Source organism: Peromyscus californicus, unplaced genomic scaffold (genome assembly GCF_007827085.1).
Source record: "Peromyscus californicus insignis strain IS unplaced genomic scaffold, ASM782708v3 Scaffold_6__1_contigs__length_162567912, whole genome shotgun sequence".
NCBI lineage: Eukaryota > Metazoa > Chordata > Mammalia > Rodentia > Cricetidae > Peromyscus > Peromyscus californicus.
The window spans coordinates 99382757-99395626 of record NW_026294584.1 but is presented as its reverse complement, the minus strand read 5'-3'; the positions used below and the strand labels follow the sequence as shown (position 1 = coordinate 99395626).

At 43.5% G+C, this 12870-nt stretch overlaps 1 non-coding gene across 1 annotated transcript; it reads left to right on the top strand.

The window, feature by feature from the left end:
• Nucleotides 1-7294: 7294 nt before the first annotated feature.
• Nucleotides 7295-7367, top strand: Trnak-cuu (transfer RNA lysine (anticodon CUU)). The gene has a single exon. It is a non-coding gene; the product is annotated as a tRNA-Lys (tRNA).
• The last annotated feature ends 5503 nt before the right edge of the window (nucleotides 7368-12870 follow it).

Sequence of the window (12870 nt, the reverse complement as noted above, 5' to 3'; positions counted from 1 at the left end):
TCTCCTTTAAATTCATGGCCTCTCTTTCCACTGCTATCACACGCATATACATATATATAAACATATAGATTCCTAAATATAACCTGTTCAGTCTGTAATAATGTAACATGTATGTATGTTTTCAGGAATGACCGTTTCTGCCTCCACCTCTTTTTTTCCATCTATTTATTTTACATCCCAGCTGCAGCCTCCCCCACCTCCATCCTCTCCTCCAGTTCCTCTCCCCCATTCCCCACTTCCACCCTCCAATCCTCTCCTCTTCTGTCTCCATCCAGGAAAGGGCAGGTCTCCCATGAGTACCAATAAAACATGGCATATCAAGTTGGAGTAACACTAAGCACCTTCCCATGTATTAAGGCTGGGCAAGGTGACCCAGTATTAGAAGTAGGGCCCCAAAAAGCCAGTAAAATAATTGAGATAGCCCTTGTTCCTGCTGTTAGGAGTCCCACAAGAGGACCAAACTACACAACTGTAACATATATGCAGAGAGCCTGGGTCAGTCCCATGCAGGCTCCCTGGTTGTCGGTTCAGTCTCTGCGAGCCCCTGTGAGCCCAGGTTAGTTGATTGTGTGAGCCTTGCCCTGCTGTCCTTGACCCCTCTGGCTCCTATGCTCCTTTCTCCTCCTCCTCCTCCTCCTCCTCCTCCTCCTCCTCCTCCTCCTCCTCCTCCTCCTCCTCCTCCTCCTCCTCCTGTAGTTTCTAGGAGACACAAGCTTACAGCAGATTTCCTGATCTCTGGCTTTTGAAATCTTACTGACCCCCTCTTCAGAAATGTTCCCTGAGTCTTAGGTGCAGGAGTTGTGTTGTAGATGTATCTACTGGGGCTGGGTACCCCATGACTAGGTGTTCTCCGTATTTTGACGACTTGTGTTCTGTAACGGTCACTGTCTGTTGCAAAGAGTTCTTTGGTGAGGTTGGGAGCTGTTTATAAGGTATTTAGAATGTGACTAGGAATTCGACTGGTTTAATAAAGTGGCAGTAGTAGGTTCTCCTCTAAGATCCATAACCTCACTAGCCCAATAGCTGACTAGTTTTCCAGTACTAGGCATGTCCCCCACCCCCAAAGTGGGCTTTAAATCCAGTTAGATAGCTTCTGGTTACGACCAAGATATAGAGTGCCACTAATGCACCTTTACAGATATCTTCTATGCTAGTGGTTGCTGTAGTTCATAGGACCATTGATTGCTTCCTTCTATTAGTACTTTGCAAAGAACCTTCCAGTTCTATGAAAGTTAGTCCTGAGGGAGGAGACTTTCAAGGCAGATTTAGCTCTGAGTCCTATGTCTAAAGTACATGGTGGCTTCAGCAATAGAGATTTAGCCCCAACCTCTAGCAACCAAGGGCAATGGTAATAGCCTGTACTGTTTCAGGAGTCTCTTGGACTACCCTAACAACTCAAAAGGTGGTCTCTCATATCTGATACTAGGGTTCTTTATCAGCTAGTCTATGGCTCTTGAGTGAGCATTGTCAGTCCAAGTGACTTAATCTCATTTAAACTATTTATTCATATGTATACCCACATTTGTATTACATGTAGTTCGGGGTAAATGAAAAATACGATGCCTTGTGACTTTTTCAAGCATCCTTAATACCCAGATGTGATGGCACATGTCATTAATCCCAGCACTCAGGAGGCAGAGACAGGCAGATGTCAATACCAGTGGGGGAGTGAGACAGGAGGATAGCTGTGAGTTGGAGGCCAATATGGGCGCATGCTGAGTTCCATGCCAGCCTGGGCCATAGAATGAGACCTTACTGGGGAAAGGAAAAAGAAAAAGAAAAAAGGAAGGGAGGGAGGAAGAGAGGAAAAGAGAAGGGAATGAAGGATGGAGGGAAGGAGGGAAAGAGAGAAGGTGACAGGAAAGGAAAAAAGGAGAGAAGGAAGGAAGGGAGAGAGGAAGGAAGGAAGGAAAAAATGAAGGAAGGAAGGAAGGAAGGAAGGAAAGAGAATGAAAGAAAGAAATGAAGCTAGCAATATACCTTAGAGAGAAATTGTGCCACAGAGTGAACACATTTGTGTTTTATTCTAAAGTTCCACTGATCTAACAGTCCGTGTATCAATAGCACCTGGAAACACATTTGTGCTTTTTCAATACAGACTAAAGGTCCTACCTCTGGAAACTCTGATCCAGCCCCTTGCATTTTGTAAACTTCCCGGAATGCAAATTATTTTTACTTCTCTCTCTCTCTCTCTCTCTCTCTCTCTCTCTCTCTCTCTCTCTCTCTCTCTCTCTCTCTCTCTGTGTGTGTGTGTGTGTGTGTGTGTGTGTGTGTGTGTGTGTGTGTGTGTGTGTGTGTGTGTATAAAGGAGGACTTGGAAGGCTTACTAGAGACCAAGCAGGTTGGGCATTACATCAACAGAGAACAGTGTTGCTGTCAATCAAAGAAGGCATGTGAGAAGCAAAGGGAAAGCTGAGAATAAACAATTGGGGCCACAGATATAGGACTGTATAAGCTATTCATTAAAAAAAGAAAGACTCTTGAGAATGGAGAACTGGCTCACAGTTAAGAACACTTGCTGGTCTTGCGGAGGACCCAGGTTAGATTTCCTGGACCTGCATAGTGGCTCACAACTACCTGTAACTCCAGTTCCAAGGAATCCAATGCCCTCCTCTGGCCTCTGTAGGCACCAGACACACAAGAGATGCATGTACATACATTCAGGCAAAACACTCACATAAAATTAAAAAATGAATCTTTATATTAAAAAAGACACTTGATAGTCAGATATGAATTTACCTCCAAATCATAGTTCAAGTGGAAAAAGCAAACATGAAGCAATAGATTATGTTCCCGCCCCTTTGGATTTTTTATTTTGTGTTTTTGCAGTATGTAGACCAGACTGGCCTCAAACTCACAGAGATCTATGGAACTCTGCTGGAATTAAAGGTATGCACCACCATGCCTGACCCTACTCATTTTTGTTTTTTAGATTTATTTTAATTTATGTGTATAAACATTTATCTCAAATGAGTGTCTCTGTACCATGGGTATGCCTGGTACCCATGGAGGTCAGAAGACAAAGTTGGAGTCCCTAAAACTGGAGTTATAGATGGTTGTGAGCTGCCATATGGGTGCTGGGAACCAAATCCAGGTCATCTGCAAGAACAGTAAGTGCTCTTAACTGCTAAGCCATTTCTCCACCTACTCCTTTTTTAAGAAAAAAAAAATATTTGTGTATAGCTGGGCATGGTAGCACATGCCTGTAATTCCAGATCTTGGGAGGTGGGGGCAGGTTAGAGGCTAGCCTGGGCTACATGAAAGGCTGATGCAAACGAGCAAATAAAAATTCATATATACAAAAAAATCCATATATATAAATATATATATAATATTACAGAGGTAAAACATTTCCAGAAAAATATTCAAAAATCTATGAACAGAAGTAGCCATCAAGAGGACTAGAAAGACAGAACAGGGCAAGAGGACAGCAACTTTATTTCTCTTGTGCATACTCAGCTTCCTCCAGAACATGGTGGCTATTAACTAGAAATACATTTTCACAGTGAACAGACAGTTGCGAGCAGAAAGCATTCCAAGTTCTGGTTTTCAGGAAAAAACAAGTTGCTAACCCTGTCAGATTCCACGTACTCCCTAGCTGTCCTCATTTCAGTCCACTACATATGCTTAAAACATTTCACACAAGTGTGGAGATTAAGGACTTGGAGCTTTTCAAACTTCTAAGGTTCTCTTGAAATATATGACACAAGGCCCTTTTTGGTCCCCAGTTTAGCATTTTACTCAGCAAAAAGCTTTTCCTCCAGGAAGCAAACTGGTCTGAAAGCCAGATGTGTATAGTAATGATAAAACTTGCTTCTGCTAGCTGGACAGTTTTGTGTTTGGTTGGTTGGGGTTTTTGGTTTTTTTTGGGTTTTTTTTTTTTTTTTGGTTGGTGGTGGTTTGTTGTGTTTTGTTGTAGGTTTTTTGTTTGTTTGTTTGTTTGAGGTAGCAAAGATGTCAGAGACTCAGCACCTTATTAACAAGGGTGTGTGACTCCAAGCAGCTAATACAGAAAGATGGATGCTCTACCTTCAGTGAGTTCATGAGCACAATGACTGTGCCATGCCCAGAAGGCAGCAGGTCACAGCTCTCCTGCCAGGCTTCCGGCTCTTATATTCCTCCCACCCCTTCCATTATGCTCCCTGAGCCTTGGGAAAGTGAGAATTGACATAGATGTTGAATTTAGGTCTGAGCACTGCATAGTCACTTAATGGTAGAGGCCGGAAGACCAAGAGTTCAATGTCACCCTCCACTACTTATGGAGTTATAGGCCAACCTGGGCTACATGAGACTCTATCTATAGATAATAAATGGAAAGATGATAGATATAGATAGATAGCTAAATAGATGATAGATAGATAGATAGATAGATAGATAGATAGATAAGATTTAATTCTTTAAAACACGTAATTCAAGGTCACCCTTATCTACATATAAGAATACGAGGCCAGCCTATCTCAAAGACAGAGATTACTGAGTATATACTTTGTATACACTAGTTAATACCTTCTAAATAGAAAAAAAAGTCAGATACACATAGAGCTACCAGAAAAGCACTGGACTGAGGGTCAGAGTCCCTGTGAGTCATTTTCAACTTTAGCAGGGATCAGATGCCTATATCAGAAGATCTGACTGTGAGACCTTTATTTTACACTTTACTTTCTATAAAATTGAGAGTATGGCTTAGTGATATGGTACATGTATAGCATAGGTGAGACTCTGCGTGGCTGAAGTCTAGCTTCCACCCTCAGCACTGATAAACATTTTTTTTTTTGAAACATGGTTTCACTATGTAGCTCTGGATGTCACAGAACTCCCTGTGTAGACCAGGCTGGCCTTGAACTACAAGAGATCGACCTGCTTCTGCCTCGAAGTGCTGGGATTAAAGATGTGTACCACCACCGGGCGGTGGTGGCGCACGCCTTTAATCTCAGCACTCGGGAGGCAGAGCCAGGCGGATCTCTGTGAGTTCGAGGCCAGCCTGGTCTCCAAAGCGAGTTCCAGGAAAGGCGCAAAGCTACACAGAGAAACCCTGTCTCGAAAAACCAAAAAAAAAAAAAAAAGATGTGTACCACCACACCCAGCTAAAACAAATTAATTTTTAAGAAGATGTATCTCAGCTGGGCGGTGGTGGCGGTGGTGGCAATGGTAGTGCATGCCTTTAATCCCAGCACTTGGGAGACAGAGGCAGGTGGATCTCTGTGAGTTCGAGGCCAGCCTGGGATACAGAGTGAGTTCCAGGAAAGGCTCCAAAGTTACACAGGGAAACCCTGTCTCAAAAAATAAAATAAAATAAAATAAATTTTTAAAAAAAGATGTATCTCAGTGGTGGGGTACCTGCCTAGCATGTATGATGCCCTGAGCTTAATCTCCAGCACTGCAAAAAAGAATTTTAAAATAAAAAAAGGCCTAGAGTGTACCTACATCGGTAGAGTGCTCACCTACCCAAAATGCATAAACACCTAGATTCAGTTCCTATCACTACATATGTTGCTTGGTCCTAATGGCTCCCTTGGGGAAGAGGGGAGAAGGCATGGTGTCAACAACACATTATTCAATAATGGGGAAGGCCTTATATACCCTCCTCCCAGCACCCAGGCTCTGTAGCAATCTGGTGGCATTTCATGGTCATCCTTCATTGGCTGGGCACGATCAGGAACTCTGACAGCGCCTGTTGCTAGGCCCTCAGGCAGACTCCAGTTTGGCTCATAAGGAAGTACATTATGTGCATGCCTTGGCAACTGGTTTTAGCCAATTTCCTCGACCCTATTGGCCTGTCCTAATACATACATATACTGGGTTTCTTAGTCAGTGTTCTACTGATGTGGAGACACCATGATCACAGCAACTCTTATAAAAAGAAAGCATTTAATTGGTGCTTGCTTACAGTTTCAGAGGTTTAGTCCATTATTATGGTGGGGAGCATGGAGACATGCAGGCAGACATGGTGCTGGAAAAGTAACTGAGAGTTCTATATCCTGATGTGATTACAGGCAGCAGGAAAAGAGACTCTGGGCTTAAAATGGGCTTTTTAAAACCTCAAAGGCCACCCCTAGTGCCGTACTTGTACCTCCTAATTCTTTCAAATAATGCCACTCCCTGGTGACCACGTATTCAGATCTATGAGCCTATAGGAGCCATTCTCATTCAAACCACCACATTGAGAATGCTATCACATGCTTTTGTCCCAGGATTCAGGAGGTAGAGGAGGAAAATTAGGAGGCATTCAAAATCAGCCTACACTGCATGTGAAGTCAAAGACTACCCTGAACTACATGTTGCAAAATAAATAGGTAATAGGTACGTATTTAGATACATAGACAAAGGATATTTAAAAATATTTTTAGATAGGCTCTCACTCTATAGCCCAGACTGGCATCAAATTCATAGTGAACCCTCTGCTTCTGTCTCCTGAGTATAGGCTGACAAATGTGTGCCTCTACATTGTTTTTTTTAAATAGAGTATCATTTATTTATTCTTTGTCAAGTCCATTCATAAAAACAATGTATCTTGATCATATGCACTCCCAGTTACCTCTTTGCTCTCAGGCTCTCCCAACATGTCCCTTCAACCTTTCACAGCCTCTCCTCTTTCCTTTTTTAATAACCTACAATGTCCAGTTAATGTTGCCTATTAGAATGCTGTTATTAATGCCTATTAGAATGTTGGCTTGATCTTGTGTAGGTTACTATAGCTTCAGTGAGTTCAGTTCAGTGGCTGTGTGTTGCACAAATTTCTAAAGGTCTTTTAATTAAAAACCCAGAACCAGATATTGGGGTATATGCTGAAAGATCAGAGAGACAAAGGAACAAGCCACCTCTTACCCCGAGGACTCCTCAGCCTGAAAGGCTTTCCTCAGCCGAAAGACTTTAGTTCCTGTCTCTTCGTGCCTTATATACCTTTTTCTGCCCACTCATATAATTTTTTGTCTCATCTTTCCTAGTGCTGGGATTAAAGACATGTGACTCCCAAGTATTAGGATTAAAGATGTGTGCCACCACTGTCTGACTCTGTTTCTCTCCTCGATTGAGTCAATCTCATGTTATCCAGGGTGACTTTGAACTCACAGAGATCCAGACAGCTCTTGCCTCCAAAGTGTTAGGATTAAAGGTGTGTGCCACCATTGTCTGGCTTCTATGTTTAATCTAGTGGCTTGTCCTGTTCTCTGATCTTCAAGCAAATTTATTAGGGTACACAATGTAGTGGGTAGCCATTCCAGCTTTGATCTGGAAGTTCCAACCCCCATTGAGACTTCAGCAACTGTCACTCCTACAAGGCGGGGCGAAAGGAGGTGCCCGGCTAGCTCAGTCGGTAGAGCATGAGACTCTTAATCTCAGGGTCGTGGGTTCGTGCCCCACGTTGGGCGCCAGATATTAGTGTAATTATTAAGGCCACTCCACGTAGCTAAAAGGAGATTTATTTAATGGCGTAACTTACAAATTAAGGGATAGGTAGGTCGCGGGGTCTGGGGAAGGTGTATTGCAGTCCAGCGGTGTTCTCTGGAGCTCTGCTTGGTCCACCTCTCCAGTCCAGGGCCCCGCAACAGAGAGAGCGCCCGCCGATCCAGATCTCGGGTCCCCAGGCACCTCCTTTCGCCCCGCCTTGTAGGCGTGACAGTTGCTGAAGTCTCAATGGGGGTTGGAACTTCCAGATCAAAGCTGGAATGGCTACCCACTACAACACAATATATCACCACAGCTATGTCATGTTCAGAAGACAGCATTTCACAGCTCTGCTTCCCATCCTCCAGCTCTTACATTTCTTTTTTTTTTTCAAGACAGGGTTTCTCTGTGTAGTTTTGGAGCCTGTCCTGGATCTTGCTCTGTAGACCAGGCTGACCTTGAACTCATAGAGATCCGCCTGGTTCTGCCTCCTGAGTGCTGGGATTAAAGATGTACGACACCACTGCCCCATCTTCTGAGATGTTTCCTGATCCTCTAGTGTGGCAAAGGAAAACCTAACTTGGAGAGAACTTGTATTTTATTTTAAAGTTTCCACTGATCCAACAGGCAATAATATCAGACATACCTAGAAACTTAAAACAATTAATTTACCTTTTTACTTAATTCATTTATTTTTAAGATTTATTTTATTTTTATGTGTAGGTGTGCCTGTGTGTATGCCTCTGTGTGTGTGTGTGCACACCTGTGTGTGCATGTGCATGTGTATAATTGTGTGTACCACATATGTAGGGGTATTTGGAGAGGCTGAAAGAGAATGTCAGATCCCCTGGCACTGGAGTTACAGGTGGTTGTGAGCCCATCAATCATTAATCAAGAAAATGAATCATAGGCTTGCCTACAGGCAATCTGATGAAAACAATCCTTTAGTTAAGGTTCCCTCTTCCCAGATGATTCAAGCCTATGTCAAGTTCAAATCAAAACAAGAAACTGCATGGAATCCCTTCTGCCTTGACCAGGTGCTTGTGCTGGATACTCAGTGTATTCAAGGCCAGACTTTTCAACTTATTAACCATACGTACTCCCAACATTTAAAAAAAAAAAAGCTGGGTGGTGGTGGCACATGCCTTTAATCCCAGCACTTGGGAGGCAGAGGCAGGGGGATCCCTGTGAGTTCGAGGCCAGCCTGGACTACAGAGTGAGTTCTAGGAAAGGTGCCAATGCTATACTATTACAGGCCATAGGAATAAAAGAACTCAGCTGGTTATGGCAAAGCCACTACCTGAAGGGATCAAGGAATTCCTTCAGAGGAAGCCAAATTCCAGGGGGCATTTGGTGTTATTTGGCTTGTTATATATCAGCTGTCTTCTGTTATGAAAATCATGTGTGCCTTCATAGCTTTCCCAATTGATTTTTTTTCCTAAGAATTGCTAACAGTGTGGGCTGATCACTATTTGAACATATAAGTTCGAGGTATTTGGAGAACAATCTCAGGAAAGACTTCCTTCCCTCCGGCCCATCCGTTTCTTCTCCTTTCAGCACTGGAATCAGATCTCTCCCTTAGCCACATTCAAGGACTAACAGAAATAACAGTCCAAACCACCACATAATAAGTCTCCCAAATTAAGGTAAATTCCACAGGAGACAGCTATTATTTAAGGTGGACCTTAAGTAATAGCTTCACACAATTTAGCTCAGACCCTCCTTTTCTTACAGCCTTACTAACTTTATAGTCCTCTAACTCCTTACCTAACCACTTCTAGGAATATTTAGATAATCTTCTGCGCTGACAGCTATGCTCAGCCAGAACCCCAATTCATGCCTCCCTGTAATTATTGTCATTGGTAGCATCCAGGCAGGTCCATCCCCAGACGGAGGAAAGTACCTTATCAGAGATACCCCTGTACTCTCTAAGAATAGACTTAAGTGTCCAGACTACCTGTTTGAGAAGGCCTGGCAGATGTGCTAATTAAGCTTAACTTTCTCCTTTCCAAAGTCTTATCTCTAGTTTTAGATCCACCCTTAACAATTAACTCAGAACTAAAGTGTTCCAACTTATAGAGACATCTAGCTGTGATGGAAGTTGCCTAGCCAAGTTGCTTAGAGATGGAGCAAACTCGCCAGAAACGGCAGGAGCAGAGGTAGCTTGGAGAGATAAAGGTCAAAGGGATAAAAGGGCAGTTTTATTTTCAGAGAAGGACTATATGGAGAAGAGAAAAGAGAATGGAAGAACTAGATGGGTAAGGACTGGAGAGGAACGAACTGAGATGGGGAAGAACTAGATTGAAGAGCTAGAAGAGAGTACCAGAGGAATGAGATAGAAGATGAAGAAGAGCCAGATGGGGAAGAACAAGGTGAGGAAGAACAAGATGGGAAAAAAGGAGATGGGAGAGGAGCTAAGATGAGAACTAGATGGATGAGAACCTAGATGGGGCAGAGCTAAGATGAGAGAATTAAGATAGCACTTAGAGGGGACAGCAGATAGATGTAGAGAGAAATCAGGCAAGAAAGGAGCTAGGCATGAGAGCAGAATAGGAGCAGTGTAGAGAAAAAAATGACTCACAAGAATAAAATGTATGGACTAAAGAGTTTCATGTATGTAGATTCATTTCATTTCATCAAAGATTAAATTATCAGCGGGTTGTAGATTCTTCCCGGACCCTGGGAGGGGACTATCAAGGGGCTGGACTCCAATAGTCCTCGTTACTGCACAGAGAAACCCTGACTCAAAAAAAAAAAAGCCATAAACATCTACCCACAGGAATTCCAAACTGTTCAGTCCCTCATTCTGATTCTCGTCTGTCTACCTTTGCCTCTGTCTACTCGCTATGGGATCTGCACTTTAATTCTGTCCTTCCCCCAATTCCCACGGCGTCTAGAAAACTTCTCCTTCTGTCATTGTGGTCCTCCACTAATCATGAGATGAGTTTGGTTAAGTCATGGCTGCAGTATTCTCTTATGTAAAATAGGATTAAAATCTATACTGATGCAATATGAACAGATATTAGCATTAAAGGGAATGTTGGAGTTAGAAGAGTGATATTGGGAACACTGGAGATGAAAAATAAAAGGGTTTGCAGCTGAGTCCTGTGGTGATATTTTGTTTGTGCTCTAACAAATAAAGCTCTAACAAATCAGAGTGCGGAGCTAGACAGTAGTTAACCATAGAAGCCAGGCAGTGGTGGCATACACTTTAATCCCAGCACTAGGGAGGAGGAAACAGGAAATGATATGCCTGGACAGAGAGAAGAATATAAGGTGGACTGAGACAGGAACTCAGCCCCCTTTCAGGCTGAGGAGTTGGCAAGGTAAGAAGTGGCTGTGGTTCAATATCCAGGAGGAAGAAAAAAATCACTCCCATGAAACAACTTGGCAGAGATGATCTTAAATTCTCTGAGTGCCCAGCCAAAGGCGTGTTTCCTGGAGCTGAAGTTACAGCAAATTGTGAGTCATGCAATGTGGGTGTTGGGAACCAACTTGGGTCCTCTCCAAGAGCGGTGTATGTTCTTAACCACTGAGCCACCTCTCCAGCCTCAGCCTCAGTTCTTGACGTTGTTTTGCTGCTGTTCCTTCTCTCTTCGTTCTGTGAGACTCCTCTCCGGAGCCACCCTCTCCTCTGGGTGTCTTTTCCTATGATCTAGTTTTCCCTCTTGGCTCAGCCTCCTGTGTACACCCAGAAGCTCCAGGGTGACATTTTTACTGTCTCCACTCTTAGGTCAGCTCTGTCCTTTACCGCAGAGGAGCTGAGAGCACAGAGGCTGGTGTCCAGCAGTCTAGATTTTGTCAAGTCCGCAAGGTCCTTGTCTTGTTTCTCAGTTGCTGTGGCAAAATGTACTGACAAGAGCAACAAAGGGAGAAGGGGATTGTTCCAGCTCACAGTTCCAGGTTAAGTCCATCACAGCAGAGAATCTGGGATGTGGAGAGGGGAGTCAAGGCAATGGGAACTTACAACGACTGGTCACGTGACACCTGCAATGGGAAGGAGAGAGCAATGAATTAGCATGTGCTTGCCTGGGCTCCACTTGCCCTCTCCATTGTGTACAGTCCAGGATAAGGGGTCCCACCCACAATTAATTGGTCTTCCCACATCAGTCAACCTAATCAAGACAATCCCTCACAGATATTCCCAGAGGCTAACCCTAATATAGACAACCTTTCACAGGTATTCCCAAGGCTTACCTCTTAGGTGTCTAGTTGACAATACTAGCCATCCATCATGGGTCTAGTCCTGTGATTGGGTAATTGTTAATCTCCATAGAGCTTCCTCTCTCATTTTATTAAGTTGATAATGGTGTCCACCTCATAGAGACAAACTGATCAGTAGAAGGAAAGTACTTAAGAAAAAAATGTTGATCTTAATATTATTATTCACCTGCTTGGCTCTAACACTTTAGCAAAGGGCTTTTAGGTCACTCAATAACTTGGAATAATTGAACTTAACTACAAGCCTACAATCCCCACCCCATTGCTTCTTCATCTTTCTCTCAATTCCATTCTTGACCCTGGAGAGGGAATTACAGGCAGTTGTGAGATGTCCAACCTGGACACTGGAAACTGAACTTGGGTCCTCTGAAAGAGCAGTACATGCTCTTAACTGAGCCGTCTGTCCAGCCTCTGTTGACAATTTATTTTAGACAAGGTCAAATGGCCTCAGACTCCATGTACAGCCAAGGGTGATTTTAACAACCAACTCTACAGTCTCTACCTCCAGTGCTGGGGTTACGAGCATGTTGATATGGGAATACTCAGGTATCTTAGAGAATGATGGAGCCTTTCTCTGGATTTCAGAAACTCAACAGCTATCCAAACAACCCTGAGTCAGTACTTTCAGGTTCTTGTCTCAATAATTCAAATAATGAAATTCACAGACCACAGAGGATGGGTTTTATATAGAAGTTTGTTATAGTTTTATAGGTAGTCACTTAAATGTGGAAGATATAGGAAGAGAGGAGACAGAAAACACACCTAGAGCTACAGTACAGTGGGAGGGGTCTCAGGGAATAGGGTACAATCAGTGTACTGCTTTAAGGCTTTGTAAAGGACCTATGGCAAAAACTGGATGTGCTAGCTGGTTTTGTGTCAAACTTGACACAAGCTACAGTCACCTGAGAGGAGGAGCCTCAGTTGAGAAAATGCCTCCCTAAGATTGGGCTGTAGGCAAGCCTGTAGGGCATTTTCTTAGTGACTGGTGTGGGAGGGCCCAGCCCATTGTGGATGATGCCACTCCTTGGCTAGTGGTCCCGGGTGCTATAAGAAAGCAGGTTGAGCAATCTGTACAGAACAAGCTAGTAAGTAAATTACACTCCTGCATGGCTTCTGCATCAGCCCCCGCCTCTAGGTTCCCACCCTTTTTGAGTTCCTATCCTGACTTCCTTCACTGATGAACAGCGATGTGGAAGCGTAAGCCAAATAAATCCTCTCCTCCCTAAGTTGCTTTGGTCATGATGTTTCATCACAGCATAGTAGCCC